This window comes from Hyperolius riggenbachi, chromosome 11, assembly GCF_040937935.1.
Source record: "Hyperolius riggenbachi isolate aHypRig1 chromosome 11, aHypRig1.pri, whole genome shotgun sequence".
Taxonomy (NCBI): domain Eukaryota; kingdom Metazoa; phylum Chordata; class Amphibia; order Anura; family Hyperoliidae; genus Hyperolius; species Hyperolius riggenbachi.
Genome location: NC_090656.1, coordinates 205,756,474 through 205,773,844, shown reverse-complemented (window position 1 = coordinate 205,773,844; position 17,371 = coordinate 205,756,474). Strand labels below are relative to the sequence as shown.

The 17,371-nt window shown below is 44.1% G+C and overlaps 1 protein-coding gene across 1 annotated transcript in view; it reads right to left on the bottom strand.

Annotated features, from left to right (window-relative positions):
• LOC137538196 (uncharacterized) overlaps positions 1–11,163 on the bottom strand; it is a 120,759-nt gene extending 109,596 nt beyond the window's left edge. Inside the window, exon 1 of the mRNA XM_068260230.1 lies at positions 11,144–11,163. The gene's annotated coding sequence lies outside the window, so the exon portion shown is untranslated. The remainder of the gene's footprint in view (positions 1–11,143) is intronic.
• Positions 11,164–17,371: the final 6,208 nt, after the last annotated feature.

Genomic DNA, 17,371 nt, shown 5'->3' with positions numbered 1-17,371 from the left:
ACCACAACTGGTACTTTGACAAACGATATTTAATTTATTTTTATTTTTCATTGTTTCAAAGACATTAGCAAAGTATTGATCTTATAACAATAATTACTAAGAGACGTGATCATCTAAAATGGAATTACTTTGCATGAACAAAGCTATGTGTAAAAGCTATTTAGCAACAGCAATGTTATATTGTGAATACTACCGTATATGCAATGTTCTACTTTGTTCTTAATTTTTATTTTTCACCGATTGTTTGATGTAAAGGAAATTCTACTGGTACAATATGTTGTAATTGTCTTCTAACAAGTACCAATAAAAGTTAAATTTGGAAAAATGCTGTCATGTTGGCATCAGGAATCTAGCTCTGCACAATAATTCACTGTAAGGCCCGGTTCACATTAGCGTTTATAGACAAAAGGATCCGGTGAGCGGATCCGGTCTCCGCTACACCAGATCCGGGTTTGCTCTGTCCGCGGCCCGGTTCACATTGTGAAAACGAATCTGATCAATGATTGATCAGATCCGTTTTCACTCAATTTCCCCAGCAAATATATACCTAATCTTCTGCAGCAGGCAGCGGTAGAGGCTTCCTCTTCTTTCACTGTGACTACACAGCGCGTCATGTGACTTGTCACATGACGCGTCATGTGGAAGAAGACAGAAGCCTCTACCGCCGGCTGCTACAGAAGATTAGGTATGTATAAACCCTCCCTCACCCACCCGCCCGGCTGCTGCACCCTCCCCTCACCCTCCCGTCGCTAGATTTGCGCCAGCACATGCCCTTATCCCCCGTGGAACGGTCCGTTTCTTCACTAGTGTGAAGAAACCTTCTGTTTCCCATTCCCCCAATGCTGCAGCATTTTTTGTCCAGATCCGTTCCGCTGGGCAGAGCGGTCCGGAAAATTAGGGCCTGCAGCAATTTTTAGATCCGGGGACCGGTATGTACGGAACGTATCCGTATGGACGCATGTGAATGGATCCATAGGTTAACATTGGATCCTTTCACATCCGTTCCATTTGTACAGTATACATTCCGGTTACGTTCTGCAAAAAAACGCTAATGTGAACCGGGCCTAAGGCTCTGCACATGCAGATTCTTATCGAGGCAAGAGCAAGAATTCACATATATGTAAATACTGAGATCTGCACAGGTTGGATTTGAAGGTGAAAACATGTTTGTTTACAAAGGTGCAGTAATTCAAAAATACATCCACCATACACATACAATCATACAATGCAAGAAAAACACAATGCATCACAATACCAGAACCCCTCCAACTGACTATCTAACTATACAAATATATACAACAAATATGCAATAACACAGATCACATGATATATACAATGGCACAAACAGGAACACAGATCTCACAGTATATATGTGTATATATATGCGTGGATAACCAAATCGGCATACAAGAGATAAGTCAAACAGGCAATAGTCAAACCAGGTATTCAGAGATTATCAGTAATACAGACAGTAGGCAAAGAGAATAGTCGGACAAGCAAGGGTCAATACCATGAGTTCAGAGTACAAGGGCAAGGATCAGGAAGCACAGAAAAATGGCCCAACAACAATACAAGAGTTCCAGAATGATCTTACAATGTGCTACTAGCAAATCCACCCTTAACCTCCCTGGCGGTTTGTTATAATCCGCCAGGGGGCAGCAAATACCTTTTTTTTAATTTTTCTTTTTTTTTTCATGTAGTGAGACAATGTCTCGCTACATGATAGCCGCTGCTGAGCAGCATCCCCCCAGCCCCTCCGATCGCCTTCGGCGAACGGAGATCAAGAGATCCCGTTCAAAGACGTCATGACGTCAAAGGGGAATCCGATCCACCCCACAGCGCTGCCTGGCACTGATTGGCCAGGCAGCGCACGGGGTTTGGGGGGGGGCGGCTGCGGCAACGGGTATAGCGGCGGATCGGCGGGTAGCGGCGGCGATCGGAGGTTACACGCAGCTAGCAAAGTGCTAGCTGCGTGTAACAAAAAAAAAAAAATTATGCAAATCGGCCCAGCGGGGCCTGAGCGGTGCCTCCCGGCGGCATAGCTCGAGCTCAGCTCGGGCTTACCGCCAGGGAGGTTAAAGTGAACCCCAGGTGAGAGTGAATTTCCCCACAGTTCCATCTGCCGGTGAGCTAGGGCATAGGTTCTCAACGTGGGGTACGCGTACCCCAGGGGGTACTTCTGAGGGTTCTAGGGTGTACTCGGGCTTGATTATACTTAACCAAACATAACAAATTTAGAGTTTTAGAAAATGATAAATCTTATTTAAACAGCACCAAATTAGTATTTCAGCTAATTAAAAGCAATAATAAATTCTTGGAAATGGTTTAGAACCAATTATAATGTACTACGATTAAATATATATTTGTCAAGGGGTACGTGTGATAATGTTTACCATGCTAGGGGGTACTTGGTGAGTACAGAGTTTTAAAAGGGGTACATACCAATAAAATGTTGAGAAACACTGAGCTAGGGAACTTACACAGGTCCCAGCAAGACGAGAGTCATCTGCTGGTAGACAGCGGAAGTCCACACCAAAGTTCCACAGTGCTGCCACCAGCAGGATGACAAAGGCATAGAGCCTGACACTCTCCCTGCATTCACTTTTTGCCCACAGTAGTGACACAGTGTACATTCTGGCTAAACCTAAACTCAGTCTAAAGACAAAGGCAGATGACTTCAACCTGCATTAAATTGAAATTAAAGCTGGCAATACGCGCCTCGATTTCTAACAGCAGATTTGATCACTCTGACCCTCTTTGACCTGGAACAAGTAATTTTCTCCTTAACTACTAAAGCCTTTTGGACGTAGCTGCTACGTCCCAAAGGCTGCCACTCGCTGCTGCGGCCAATCGCTTGCCACCGCCCGTTAGCCTGGAGATCAGTGTATGAGAACACAGTTCCCATTCACTGATCCGAGTCCCCGTTCTATGAGAAGCCACGATCGTTCTAAGTTACACATCCGCTCTTCACTTCCTATAAGTTTAAATAGTACGCCTATTAAAAAAAAAAAAATTTAAAAAAAAAAGACTGTGGCCTTCTTGTGGCCAAAAAGTAAAATTACATCTACATACATTTTTTTAAAGCGGCACTATGGTTAAATTCTTTGTTTTTTTAGTCACTGTAATATTTGTAGGTGTATGTAGAGCATAGTAGGTTACATGTAATGAGGCAGGAGACATTTTTTTTTTACACTGACATACTGCTTGTTTACTTTTAGAGTCACGTCGGCAGATTTACCTTACTGACGCGACTCAGAGCAATCCATTTAGTTGTAGGAGGCATCTGTCCCTGTTGAGTTATTTGCCGTTACTGGTTACCCCTGTCTCCTGCGCTGTTTGGATTGTTCCTAATCTCAACCGCACAATCGTGCAGTTACACAAATCCCCCATCCGCCGTAAAGAGCAGAATTTCATCTGCTGCGCAGACTGGACTACATCATCCCTCATCGGTGGGACGCAACTGCCGTGTGAGGAGGAACGCAGCATCACTGATGGCAAAGGCAGGGAATCCCCGACTTACGAACGCCAGCCATACGAACCACTGACCCGCCGCTACGTTGAAGATTCCTTGCCTTTGTGCGCCTGCTTTCCCATGCCTGCCTTCCTCCCTCATGACTGCTTGAGTCTCCTGCCCCCCCCCCCCCCCCGGGTAAAGTGTCAATAGCGGCAACTTACATTTTGCATGCTCCCGCGCTAACCCCAGATCATTGTGCTGCCCCAGCTAGCCTCCTCTCCCACCCCCTTGCGTCTCCGGCCTCCCCGGGTGATGTAGCGAGTAGCGGCACCTTACCTTCCTGCCTGCGATGACTGCAGACATCCGTCTCCCCTGCACTTCTCCCTCTAGCGAGCGGCTTGAACTGTGCGTCATCAGTTCAAGCTGCTCGGAGGCAGGGAGGAAGGCACATGGAGAAGGGGGGCAATAAAAAGGGGAACACAGGAGGACCCATGAGAGACACTTAGGGGAGACATGGGGACAAAGGACATATGGGGGACGCAGGAAGACACATGGGGGCACAGGAGCACACAAGGACACACAGGAGGACACATGGGGGCACAGATGGACACATGGGGGTACAGGACGACACATGGGGGGCACATGAGGATACACAGAGAGACACATGGGGGCACATGAGGAAACACAGGACGACACATGGGAGGCACAGGAGGACACATGGGGGATATGGGGGGCACAGGAGCACACATGAAGACACACAAAAGGACACATGGGGGGCACATGAGGACACAAAGGGAGACATATGGGGACACAGGAGGAAACATGGGGGGCACATGAGGACACACAGGACGACACAAGGGAGGCACAGGAGGACACATGGGGGATATGGGGGGCACAGGAGCACACATGAGGACACACAAAAGGACACATGGGGGACACAGGAGGACACCATCTGGGAGAGAATGTGTACAAGACGCTCCTGGAATATGGACGTACCAGGTTTAGTATTTTTTTTGTCCCTGCCTGGTTTTTGCCCTCTAAACCTGGGTGCGTCTTATATTCCAGAGCGTCCTATACGGCGGAAAATACGGTAGATCATTTTGTTATGATAAGTAGTTATAAAGTTATTGCTGAATGAATGCACTGGCGTACCTACTGGGGATGCAGCCCCATCAGCCGCAGGGGGGCCCGGGGCCTCTCTGGGGCCCGCCAGCCGTGTGCGGGGGGAAGCGCTGCCGCCGCCCCCCAATTGTGGGCCCCCCCAGCCAGGAACTGGCCGCAGCGTCTAATAGACGCCGGGCCAGTTCATTCCCCGCAGTCTCCCGGGAGGCAGAGCAGGGCTACGGCAAGATGGCTGCCGAAGCCCTGCACTGGAGACTATTTGTGTCTCCAGTACAGGGCTTCAGGAGCCATCTTGCCGTAGCCCTGCACTCTGCCTGTCAGCGCGGGAGATGTGCTGCTGGAGGATCTTCGGGGAGCTGCACGCCACATGCTGGGAGAGGAGACTTCTGCCAGGTAAGTAAATTGTTTTGTTTTTTCACAGGTGCAATTTTTTTGGGGGGGGGTAACTGCTGCCCACATTGCTATTTTCTGGTGTCTGCTGCCCACATTGCTATTTTCTGGTGTCTGCTGCCCACATTGCGATTTTCTGGTGTCTGCTGCCCACATTGCGATTTTCTGGTGTCGGCTGCCCACTGTACGATTTTCTGGTAACTGCTGCCCACATTGCGATTTTCTGGTGTCTTCTGCCCACATTGCGATTTTCTGGTGACTGCTGCCCACATTGCGATTTTCTGGGGACTGCTGCCCACATTACTATTATTTTCTGATGACTGCTGCCCACATTATGATTATTTTATGGTGACTGCTGCCCACTATACGATTATTTTATGGGGAAATGCTGCTCACTTTTACGATTATTTTATAGGGAAATGCTGCCCAATTTGCACTTAATTTCTGCTGAAATGCTGCCCAATTTACGATTAATTTCTGATGAAATGCTGCCCAATTTACAATTTATGGTGAAATGCTGCCCAATTTATGATTAATTTCTGGTGAAATGCTGCCCACTTTACGATTATTTTATGGCGAAATGCTGCCCATTTTACGATTCATTTCTGGTGAAATGCTGCACAATTTACGATTAATTTCTGGTAAAACATTGCTGCATTAGGATTATTTTATAGTGAAATGCTGCCCCATTACGATTATTTGGCGCCTATGGGGGGGGCCCATCCTCATTTTCGCAGGGGGGCCCAGTGATTTCTAGTTACGCCCCTGGAGCTGTCCATCTGCAAGCCTCTGTTCTGCATTATGCTGTGTCTGTTCTTATCTAGCTGCCTGCAGGCAAGCCTCTGTTCTGCCTCATGCTGTCTATGTCCTTATCTAGCTGCCTGCAGACAAGCCTCTGCTCTGCATCATGCTGTGTCATTTTACCAGCTTGCCTGCCCTCTAATTGCTCTGTAATTGGGTGTTTATTTCCCTCGGCCAGCTAGCCTAGTGGTTGACATTGCCTTATACAAAAACCTGAATGCACAAGGCTCTACACCAGCCTTGAATCATTAAGGCTGCTTTCACAGTGGGACGTTAAAGTCCCACATTACAGCAGCCTGTAACGCAGCCCAACTCACAGCAATAATAAATCAATAGGCTGTTCACAGTGGCCACGTTGCGTTGGAGTATAACGCAGCACGGTAAATGAAAGTGCAGCGTGTTGTGCGTTATACTCCTATTTGGCTGCGTTAGACTGTTTGCACATGCTCAGTAATGTTTGTTTTTTTGTTTTTGTAAAGTCCTGCATGCGCCGTTTTCGTTCGACCCGCATGCGGCAAAAAGTAAGCATCACATACGCATCAAGAGACGCATAACGCAGATCAATGTAACGTCCAACTTGCGTTGCGTTAGGGGCACGTTATGCGACCTTGTGTCAGCGAGGTTCCATTCTTGGATTTAAAAGAGAGCATCCGAAAGTACAGAAAAGAAGTTTTGAATCAGGATGATACCATTTATTGGCTAACTTTGGGGAGAATAAAGAGTGAGCTTACGGCTAATAAGCCTTTGTCAGACTTGGTTCCTGCATATACTGACAAAATGTACAAAACACAGCTTATATATACTGACATGCAGAGGAGAAAGCATTCTTTAGACAAAGACGAAAGTACAAAGAGACCTTTGTACCCGAGTGGAGATGGTTTTTCTCTACAGGCCTTATTGAATGGTTGCCCTTAAAGCAACCCTATTTTGTGAGTACCATTCTCTTCTATCCAGTTTTCCTATTGCCTAACATACTGCACCGCTGTCTCTGTGTTTGTTTTTAAGGTACTTAAATCTTGTTTCTTTTAAGCTGTACTTTTGTAAACTGATAGTCTTAGCACACATGGGCTTCAATTCATCAAGCATTACGGTTACCGCATTCGGTAATGCTGAAAACAGCTGAGTTAACGGAGCACTTAAGAAAATGTTAATTCATCAAAGCTGTTACCGAATGAGAAGCTGAAATGACAGAGCAATGAGATAAATTACCGACTTGTGCTCAACACATGTCAGCAAATGTTAATTCATCAAGGTTACCACATTCGCTAGCACATTAGGTGTTTATCTCCAGCTCTCCCCTGTGGTTACAGGCTTCGAAAGCCTTTTCATGATTAGCAGGAGCAGGCAGCCAATAGAAACAGCCCCTGTTCTCCTGCAAGTGCCGCTGATAGGTGCTGATAGGTCACACAGGCTTCTCCACACAAGCTTCCAGACCCCCTAGGCAGTGAGCAGAGAGAACCGGACAAAAGATATCCCCAGATACCCTTCGGTGGTGTAACCCTTTGAGTCCCTGTTTGAATATGCAAAGATGCAAGTGGTGAAATCACCAAGCATGGCATTTGTAATGTCTCCAGGAAGTTTATCTACGTTGTGGCAAATAAGTAAAATGTTAAGAAAGACTGATGGACAGATTCAGAGCAGCAGAGGCAGTATAAGTAACACTAAATATAACACGTTTACATGTAAAGGGATGTCTGGATGCCTTCTATTGTTATCAGCTTGTAACAACACAGGGACATTCCAAGCTGCTCTGCACCACTCTGCTGTTATCTGACAGCCTTTGATGAACTGAAGCCGTAAGGCCCATACACACGTCGGATTTTAGCGAACGACCCGTCGTTTGAATGTTCCGTCGTTCGGACGTTTTCGCGTCAAATCCGACGTGTGTACAGACTATCGTTCGGGTGATAAGACTGGTTACCAGCGATCCGCCCGGCGGATCGTTGGTAACCAGTCTTATCACCCGAATGATAGTCTGTACACACGTCGGATTTGACGCGAAAACGTCCGAACGACGGAACATTCAAACGACGGGTCGTTCGCTAAAATCCGACGTGTGTATGGGCCTTTAGTACTTCGGTAACTTACCGAACATCTACCACACATGTGAAAATATTGATGAATTAGCACAGTGAAGTGTAAAATACAGAATCCGGTATTTTAAGGACTGGGATTTTGTTATCGAACACCCTTTGATGAATTGAAGCCATGATGTGTACTGTAGGTTTACTGGGCTTTTTGACAAGTATGTAAATCTACATACTTTGTGCAACTTGCATTATTTGCACCTACATTGCTTATGTAACAGGAAACGTAGTTGTTACACGTGTAATGCAAGTTACACAAACTACCTAAAGTGGTGGAAATGGAGGACCTTTATTGCATGGGCAGTGCTGGGCCAGGGGCAAACCCAGGATTTTCAGGGGGGAGGGGGGGGGGGATTCCTGAAAGGTCCCCCTTATCCACACACAATACAGTATAATAATATAGTAGCACATCATGCTGGGTACACATAATGCAATTTCCCGTGCAAATGACAGGATCTGACAATTATTTCCTAAGGGCTCGTTCACACTGGAGGCACTTTTGGACTTTAAGCTCTGGTGATTTTTCAAAATCGTCCTGAAAGCGCTTGTGTAAGGATTCTGTATAAAAGAGTTCACATCTGAGTGGTTCATTTCCCATCCGCTCAGAAAAGGTCTGCATGGACTATTTTTGAGGCCATTCCGCCTCAATGGAAGGTATAGGAAAAACACAGATGCTGACAAAATCACTTTGTACAAAGATTGCGTTCGCGTTTTTAAGGATAAATACATTGTATTTATTCTTTTCTGGATCAAAGAGTTCACTTCCTGACTGACATCAGGAAGTGAAAGAAGTAAAAGTAAAAGAGTTTACAAAAACAATTACCAAAACCGCCCAACTCACAGAAATCGACAGGAAGGGGAAAAATGTGCCACAAACGAGGCCTAAATGTCCAATCTGCTCCCCATTGACAACGGGATTGAAAAGGAGTAGTTTGGATACAGATAATGAGGACAGCCGACATTGCTAATGAACGAGAAAGTGAAGCATTCGCACAGCAAGACACAGGGCTGGGTATACGAATTTTCATACGAATTCGCATAGAAACAATGGAAAAGCACACCAGCACTGCCATGGTTAAATTCGCATGCATCATCATCCATGCAAATTCGTGTGCGAATTCGCATAAAAATTCGCATGGGCCCGCATGCGAATTTCGCATCCGCATGCAAAAATTTTTCCGCAGCGATTCGCACCGCACAAGTGGAAATGCAGCCTCAGGGAGCAGATACAAGTACATAGCGGGTAACCTCCAACAGCAGTACACCCTGTGCTCACAAACACACTGTGCTGGGATTATTTCCACCACATGCATTAGGGGGGCACACACACTCCCCCGTCAGTTCCCTGCTCACCAGCCAGCTTCTTTATACTTAGCACGTATCAAATCAATGTAATCCGCACTCTATGGATAAAACAAAGAAACCACTTCTCATAGCATAAAAAAGTTTGACATATTATGTACACTGTTCTTGAGCACCTTTTGTTCATTAATGTTTGTATTTACTTCATGTTTCATTATGCACGGCGTTTTTAATTGCTTCACCAGCAGCATACCTCTGCTTGCTGGATATTTCCAGTACAATCACAAGCTTCTCGCCACTGACCGGCGAGTCTCCGCCCCCTCACCCTTCATCCCTCTAACACTCTCTCTCCACACCAATGAAGTGCGCTGGGGGCGTGGCTGAGACAATCCCAGCACAGTGTGTTTGTGAGCACAGGGTGTACTGCTGTTGGAGGTTACCCGCTATGTAATTGTATCTGCTCCCTTAGGGATATTTAAAGGCACTAGGAATATATGAAGATCAGGATTGCCAGAAGCGCGGCTGTGTGGGGTGCCTACTTAGAAAAAGTTAGATAAATCCTTCCTTTTAATGACAGCAAGCAGCGAACTGGACATGGTCTTTACTTGGAGGTGGTGAGCAATGTATCGTCTAATTTGTATTCTGTTGGCTATAGTAGCTATTGATCTCTGTGCACACCACCATAGATCTATTTGAATATAGAAGAAAAAGGGATATAGACTTGGACACATTGTTTGATGAACTACCGATTGCTACAACGCACACTATGGAGCAGGATTTTAAACATTTACATTCTATTATGAATAATGAGCTCCAAACTTGGTGGGATTTGGCTACATTTGAAAAATATGCAACAAAGGGTATTGTTACCAATAGATAAAGATGGGAAGTGACACCTAATGATGGGGAGGAGGGTGAACAAAACGATGCAGAACTCTATGAGTATATGGAGAAATGTGGACAGGGCCTGATAAAATTGTGTGCTAAACGAAAAAAATTGAGACTGGATAAGTTGGGAAAGGAGATAGAACAGACCCGTATAAGGTTAGAACCGTACAAAGAGGAGGAGTATGCTAGAAGATCTATGTTCATACAAGAATCCTTACTAAAAATCAGAAAAGGAAATTATCCTGGACAAACATAAACAATATGTCCGGGACACGGAGGCCTACAAAAATAACACTGCATACAAAAGGCAGAAAAAGAGGGTAGAACAGGAAAATGTTCAGCCCAAACCCACAGGGAATAACCCCCCCAGACCAGCACCTCAAGTCCCGATACCAGGGGGGGGGGGGGGGGGGTTGGGTCCACAGGGGAGGAGTAATCCATCTTATAGAGATCTACAAAATAGTTAATCCCACCCGCAATGGGAGTATAATCAGTATCCCAGAGGTAATAACTACAATAGACCAGTTTATGGGGGTGCTTATGGACGCAGAGGTGGTCACGGAGGAAATAGATACGAAGCCTCGAGCGGAGGGGCATATAGGAATTACACACCACCAGGGGAATTTGGGGGAGGGGGGATACACCTAGACGAGGACCTCATAGAACAGAGTGCGGAGTCCCCATTTTTAACAGGTTCCAACATCTGGAACACGAACCCCAGCGGGGATATGGCAATAGTTTTTTAGGGATAGGTCGTCATCGACAGTACAGAGAGGACAGAGGAGGAGAACCAGACATGCCCCCCTACACCCCAGGACAACAAGTAAAAAGAAGGGCAGAAGGGGATGTCGGGCAGGGCATGGAAAACAAAAGGCTAAGGAATTAGTCGGGGAGGGCATATTCAACCTGAGTGGAGTAGAACTTACCAGGGGTGAGTTAAGGATGTTGGATAAAGGATTGAAGTATGCCCCACCCAAAAAATCTGAGCAAGTCCAATACATATATTGATCTACATAATGTAAAATAAGCAGAGGCGCCAAAAGAATAAGATCAATATTTAAAATATTTAAAAGTGCTTAGGAGGCAGTGGTGGACTTACCTCCTTTAAGCAGACACAACAAGCTGTGTATTCAACAAAAGGTATATTTATTGGTACACTCCAGGGGTTAATCACAACGCGTTTCGCAGGCTTAAACCAGCTTCATCAGGCAGTAAGGGTAGTACACAACTGGGGATAAAAGGCACATATTGGTGTGTATCCGGACACACAAGCCACATATACATATCAATTTCATATAAAAATGTTCATATATAAGGTGTGGGGGTGTAATGTTCTAAACGTGTGGTCAGACAGGGGAGAGGGAGGGGGAGGTTTTTGTGATTTAAGGAGATGACTTTGAGGGGGAGGTATGCTGGGGGTATGGACATCTATGTGTGAATGAGGGGGAGGGAGACAAAAATATTGGAAGGGATAATGAAACAAGAGTGGTGGGTGTGAGTGGAATGTATGTAAGGAATCTATTAATTAAAAAAATCCGCAGTGGTGTGGTTAGAAATTAGCGTAGTGAGGGTTCACTGGTAGTTATCATAAGGTATCAAGGGGATTAAAACAAATTTGTAGTATATTTTATTACATCATGCGCAATCGTTGGTTAGGTAAAAAGGGAAAAAATAGCGAGGTGAACAAGGCAGATAAACAGAGCAAATAAACAGAGCAAGTAAAAATGACACTTACCAGCAGTATGTAAGATTCACACCTGGCGCCTTTGTGCCCAGGTGCTGCTGGCCTGCCGTTTATATAGTCGAGAGTAACGCCCCCTAATCAATTGACCTGCGGGGCAGGTAGTTTGGATAACGCTGAACGCGGATGCGGGCATCTGTACGCGTCATCAAAGTGCGCCAACGTGCGGTTCTAACGTCGCATGTAGGGTCGCGTAGGGCAGTACAATGCGTCAATAGTGCCGCATCGAAGAAGAGAGGAATGTACGTCGCTTCTGCTCAGCGGCGGAAGTGACGTTACGGGCGGTCAGCGCTGTTTGTGCCCAAGTGTTAGGGTATCCCTGCGCCATCTTAAGTATGGGCAGGCGGCCAGGAGTACTCGTGCCTTAAAGAATGGGGACAGGGGGAGGAGAAAGGACTATAAGACGGTTCTACATAAACGAAAATAAAAATGAAAATAATAATAAACAATGTTTTAAGCGGTGTTTTGGAATGTTTAGAAAAAAACGTTGTTGGGCAATGTTGTGAAGGGTAGAACCTGATTGTAGTGTTCTGGTCATTCCTACTATGCACTATCACCATCTAATGGATGTAATAGGTAATGTGTATATATAAAGGTGATGGGAATGTAATCATATTGAATTGTAAACATAGGTAGGATTTAGAGAAAAGGCAACAACAATGTAACCTAATAACGAACTAAGAAGTAAAAGAAACATATAAACATTGCATAGTACCATGTGAAATAACCAAGATAAAATTCAATAGAATGCTCATATTAATTATGTGGTAGGAATACTGGCCATGGTATTCAGTGTGGTTATCATGAAAATCGTCATAAAAAGGCCATAATAAAAGCGTAATCTTGATAAAACGTATACAGTTATGCATATGGTAACCAGAAACATACAATAAGATTATAGAATGATAAAATAGAGGAAAAAAGAAGAGAATACAACAGAATAAATCAACAAAAAATAATTAAAAAAATAAGGATGATAAAAGAGGCGACTACAAAGAATAAATATTTCAGAATTTGATCAATGAATTTTTTCAAGCTGTTCATTGAGGCCCTCTGGACAAAGGGTTTTCAGTATTTGGATCCAGAACATTTCCCTCGCCCTCAATTTATCAAAAGCATCATGCTGTTACGCATCACTCTTATTGAATCTATTCCTCAACAAGGAAGGGTCACTATGGTGGTGAGTGCCGAAGTGTCTTGATACGCTGTGGAGGGGGAAGTTTTTGAGTATATTTCTTTTATGTTGTCCGATTCTGCTCCGTGATGGTTGAGTAGTGCGGCCCACATACTGTAGATGGCAAGGGCAAGTGATAATATAAATAATATATCTGGACGTGCAGGTTATGTAGTTTTTAATTGGATATTGCAAATTCGTGTTGTTAGAACTCAAAGCGGTATTGGTTTGGATGAATGGACAAGCCATACATCTAGTGTTGTTACAGGGGGAGCATCCAGGTGTATGTTGGCTTTGTGTGCGTCTATCTATTGTCTGTATTCTTGACCGGCTAGGCGCTATGAGACTTCGTAGGTTAGGTGCTCTTCTAAAGGTGATGGCGAGTATGGGGAATAATTGGTCTAAGATATGGGTCCTGTAGAAGGATATCCCATCTTTTTTTCAAGATTGATCGGATCTGGGGATGTTGGGCGTTGAATTGTGTAAAATTTGTAATGGATTATGGGTTTTTGAATTTTTAGCTTTGAATATGGCGTCATTAATACGTTTATTTGGATATTTGGATATTTACGTGCTTGGAATTTTTTTGCAAGGATATCTGATTGGGAACTGTAATTGATGACATCCGTGCAATTTCTACGAATCCTTCTAAACTGACTATATGGTGTGTTGATGGTCCAGGGGCGACAATTAAAACTGTCGAAGTGTATATAATTGTTTGGAGAAGGACTTAGGAGTACTCATCGACAACAAGTTAAATAATCGTACTCAATTCCAAGCCACTGCAGCTAAAGCTAACAAAATTTTGGGATGCATGAAAAGGGAAATAAAAACTCAAGATGCTAGCATAATATTGCCCCTGTTTAACTCTCTAGTAAGGCCACATCTGGAATATGGAATTCAGTTTTGGGCACCACATTACAAAAAAGATATTGCAGTTTTAGAGCAGGTGCAGAGACTAGCAACAAAATTGATACGTGGAATGGAAGGTCTCACTTACCAAGAAAGGTTAGATAAACTGGGTTTATTTAGTCTAGAGAAAAGACGCCTTAGAGGGGATCTAATTAACATGCATAAATACATCAGAGGGCAATATAATAGCTTGGCGGATGTGCTTTTTGTCCCTAGGCCTTCTCAATGGACTAGAGGACATGATCTGCGCATGGAGGAAAAACGGTTTAGCCATTTATTTAGGAAAGGGTTCTTTACAGTAAGAGTGATTAAGATGTGGAATGCATTGCCACAGGAAGTAGTTATGGCAAACTCTATACCTGCATTTAAAGGGGGCTTAGATGCTTTCCTTGCGTTGAAAGACATCCATGGCTACAATTACGAGGTAATGCCTAATGATGTTGATTCAGGGATTTTATCTGATTGCCATCTGGAGAAGGGAAGGAATTTTTCCCTTTTGGGGCTAATTGGACCATGCCTTGTAAGGGTTTTTTCGCCTTCCTCTGGATCAACAGGGATATGTGAGGGAGCAGGCTGGTATTGTACTTTATACTGGTTGAACTCGATGGACGTATGTCTTTTTTCAACCAATATAACTATGTAACTATGTTTGCATCCACCGGCTTAAAGTATGTTTTTGTTTTGATGAGATTGGATTCAATGAAGAGCGTTAGGTCAAGAAATTCGATACTCGCCGGGTCATATTTTGATGTGAATCGTAGTCCGGCCGGGTTTGAATTCAGATGATTAATGAAGAGGGGAATGATTTTGGTACTACCTTGCCAGATTAAAAAAGATTGTCGATGTAACGCTTCTAGAATATGATGTTTTCAGTAAAAGGGTTATGTTGAATTTTTTAAAGTTCTAAGAGGCCCACAGACAGCTTAGCGTAGGAATGGGCAAACGACGACCCCATCGCTGTGCTATTGGTTTGATGGTAGATCGTATCCATAAATGTGAAGACCTTGTTTTGTAAAATAAATTGAGTACAGTTAGCTAGAAATGACTGTTGGCTTTGGGGCATTAGGGGGTTGATGGCTAGGAAGTGTTTAATAGCCGAAGTGCAGTATGAATGGGGAATATTTGTGTATAGAGAGGTAACATCACAAGTGAGCCATAAGTAGCCATCTTGCCAGGTAATGGAGCTAAGTAATTCAATGAGATGTGAGGAATCTTTGAGGTAAGAGTTAAGTGATTGCACATGTAGTTGGAGATGTTGGTCAACGAAACGTGAGAGATTGCTGGTAAGCGAGTTTATGCTGGATATGATGGGACGTCCTGGTGGTTTAGATAGGGATTTGTGGATCTTAGGTAAGTAATAAAATAACAGAGTTTTTGGGTGTTGATTGATGATACAGTTCCTCTCATTTTTGGAAATGATAGTGCTATATAATGCATCGTTAATGAAAGTTTTTAGATTCCTATTAAGCTCTGAGGTGGGGTCTATATCAAGGGTTTCGTAATATTTTGTGGCCCCTAATAGGCGTTCTGCTTCTTCCAGATAATCCCTAGTGTTGAAAATGACAATCCCTCCCCCCTTATCTGCTGGTTTGATAGTAAGATTGTGGTTGTTTTGTAATGCTTTAATGGCTGTCTTTTGTTGGCAGGTGAGGTTGGAGGGGGGGTTGGGTCTTTCAGTATGGATGTTTTGTAGGTCCTGCAGTACTAATGAATAGAAAGTGTCGATGAAGTTACCTTTGGATGCTGTGGGGTAAAAACAGGATCTCCCCTTTAATCGAGTGGTGATAAATCGTTCTGTATTTATTTGGGAGGCAGATAATGTACAGATTGGTGTAGATTCATTATTGGTAATGATGAGGGCTGTGGGGTCGTGGGTTATAGGTGGATTCAGTTTTTTTATTGCAAAATGTCGTTTCAATGTCAATTTACGTATGTAGGCATTTAGATCGGTAAAGATTTGGAACATGTTAGATTGGTTGGTACGACAAAAGGATAAACCTTTTTCAAGTAAAGTGTTTCGCTGTGGGATAATTGATAGTTGGACGGGTTAAAAATACATTTGGTTTGTTCGGATAAGGGTTTGGGATCTACTTTTAATGTTGTTTGTTGCGTTTTCCTTTTACCACGCTTCCCTCTTTTTCGGATTCTGAGAGGGGTCTTTTTTTCTTTGGTTGCAGTATAATTCGAGATGCTTTTGGGCTGGGTAACGAGTTGAAAGTATGTTGGTGGAGGGGAATACCCCTTTTCCTTCACGTCTACAGAGAGCGACTTCTTAATCCTGAGTGAGGACAGGTTAATCTCCTCACCTGCCTATACAGTGGTTGCCTGGAGGTAACCCTGGTTTGTGAGTATAAATTTACTCTTTTTCACCATATCAATTGCCTTGACTTACTACACTATATTGGGCTCTCGGTTCTCTGTTCACATTGACCTACATAAGTTTGTTAGGAAAATCAATCTGCGTAGGTACTTTTGTAGAGAAAGAGGGACCCAACCAAAGAGCGAGTGGGGCTTCCAGCTATCAACACACCTTGTTGAGAAACAATTCCACTTTAAATCCACCAGCAGAGAGTAGCCAAAATAGCATAGAGGTTTTCAAAACATTAGTGAGTAAAGAAATAGAGAGCCTCCCAGAGCAAAGAGTGGGTAGTTATAAAAAGGAAGCAAGGGATATATTGGAGACTAAAAACCTGGTAATTCGCCCTGCTGTCAAGGGAGGGGGGGGGGGGGGTTAATAAGGAGCAGTAATTTGAAGAATTGGATAAAATTGTTTTTGATGAAAACACCTATGAGGAATTACCGAAGACCCTACCCTAGAGAATAAGAATCAGTTGATACAATTGGTCAGGGTGGGGAGGGGGGCTGGATGAGGGGATCTTAACCGATCATGAATACAGCTATCTGGTTCCATCGCCCCAAGGTTTCCAGTTATTTATCAAACTCCTAATGTTCACAAAAGCTTTATTAACCCCCCGGGACGCCCCATTATCAGTGGGATTGGGTCAGTCGCATTGATTGGGTGTCTACCTGGATTCCGTTCTACAGCCATTGGTTACACAACTACCGAAAGTTTTGAAGGACACGGGACACACCATACAGGTCCTTAGGAGTGTTACAGCTGAGGAAGGAATGGTGATGGGGACAGCAGATGACAGTTCCCTCTACACGAATATACCACACCAGGGGGGAATTGATGCGATTAAACACTATATGGAGGAGGCGGCCCCTAAATGCATATTAAATTGACTTTTTGTTGGACTTGCTTAATTTTGCTTTAACTAAGAACTACTTCTGGTACAAGGGGAACTATTATGTACAGAAATATGGATGCGCAATGGGGGCGTCCTTCACACCTTCCCTTGCAAACCTGTATATGGGCAGGTGGGAAGAATTAGCCATCGCGAAGGGCGCCCCCAATATTATTATGTGGGGTCGGTATATTGACAACCTCTTTGTCATGTGGAGAGGCACAGGTGAGACATTGCAGGAGTTCTTTATGC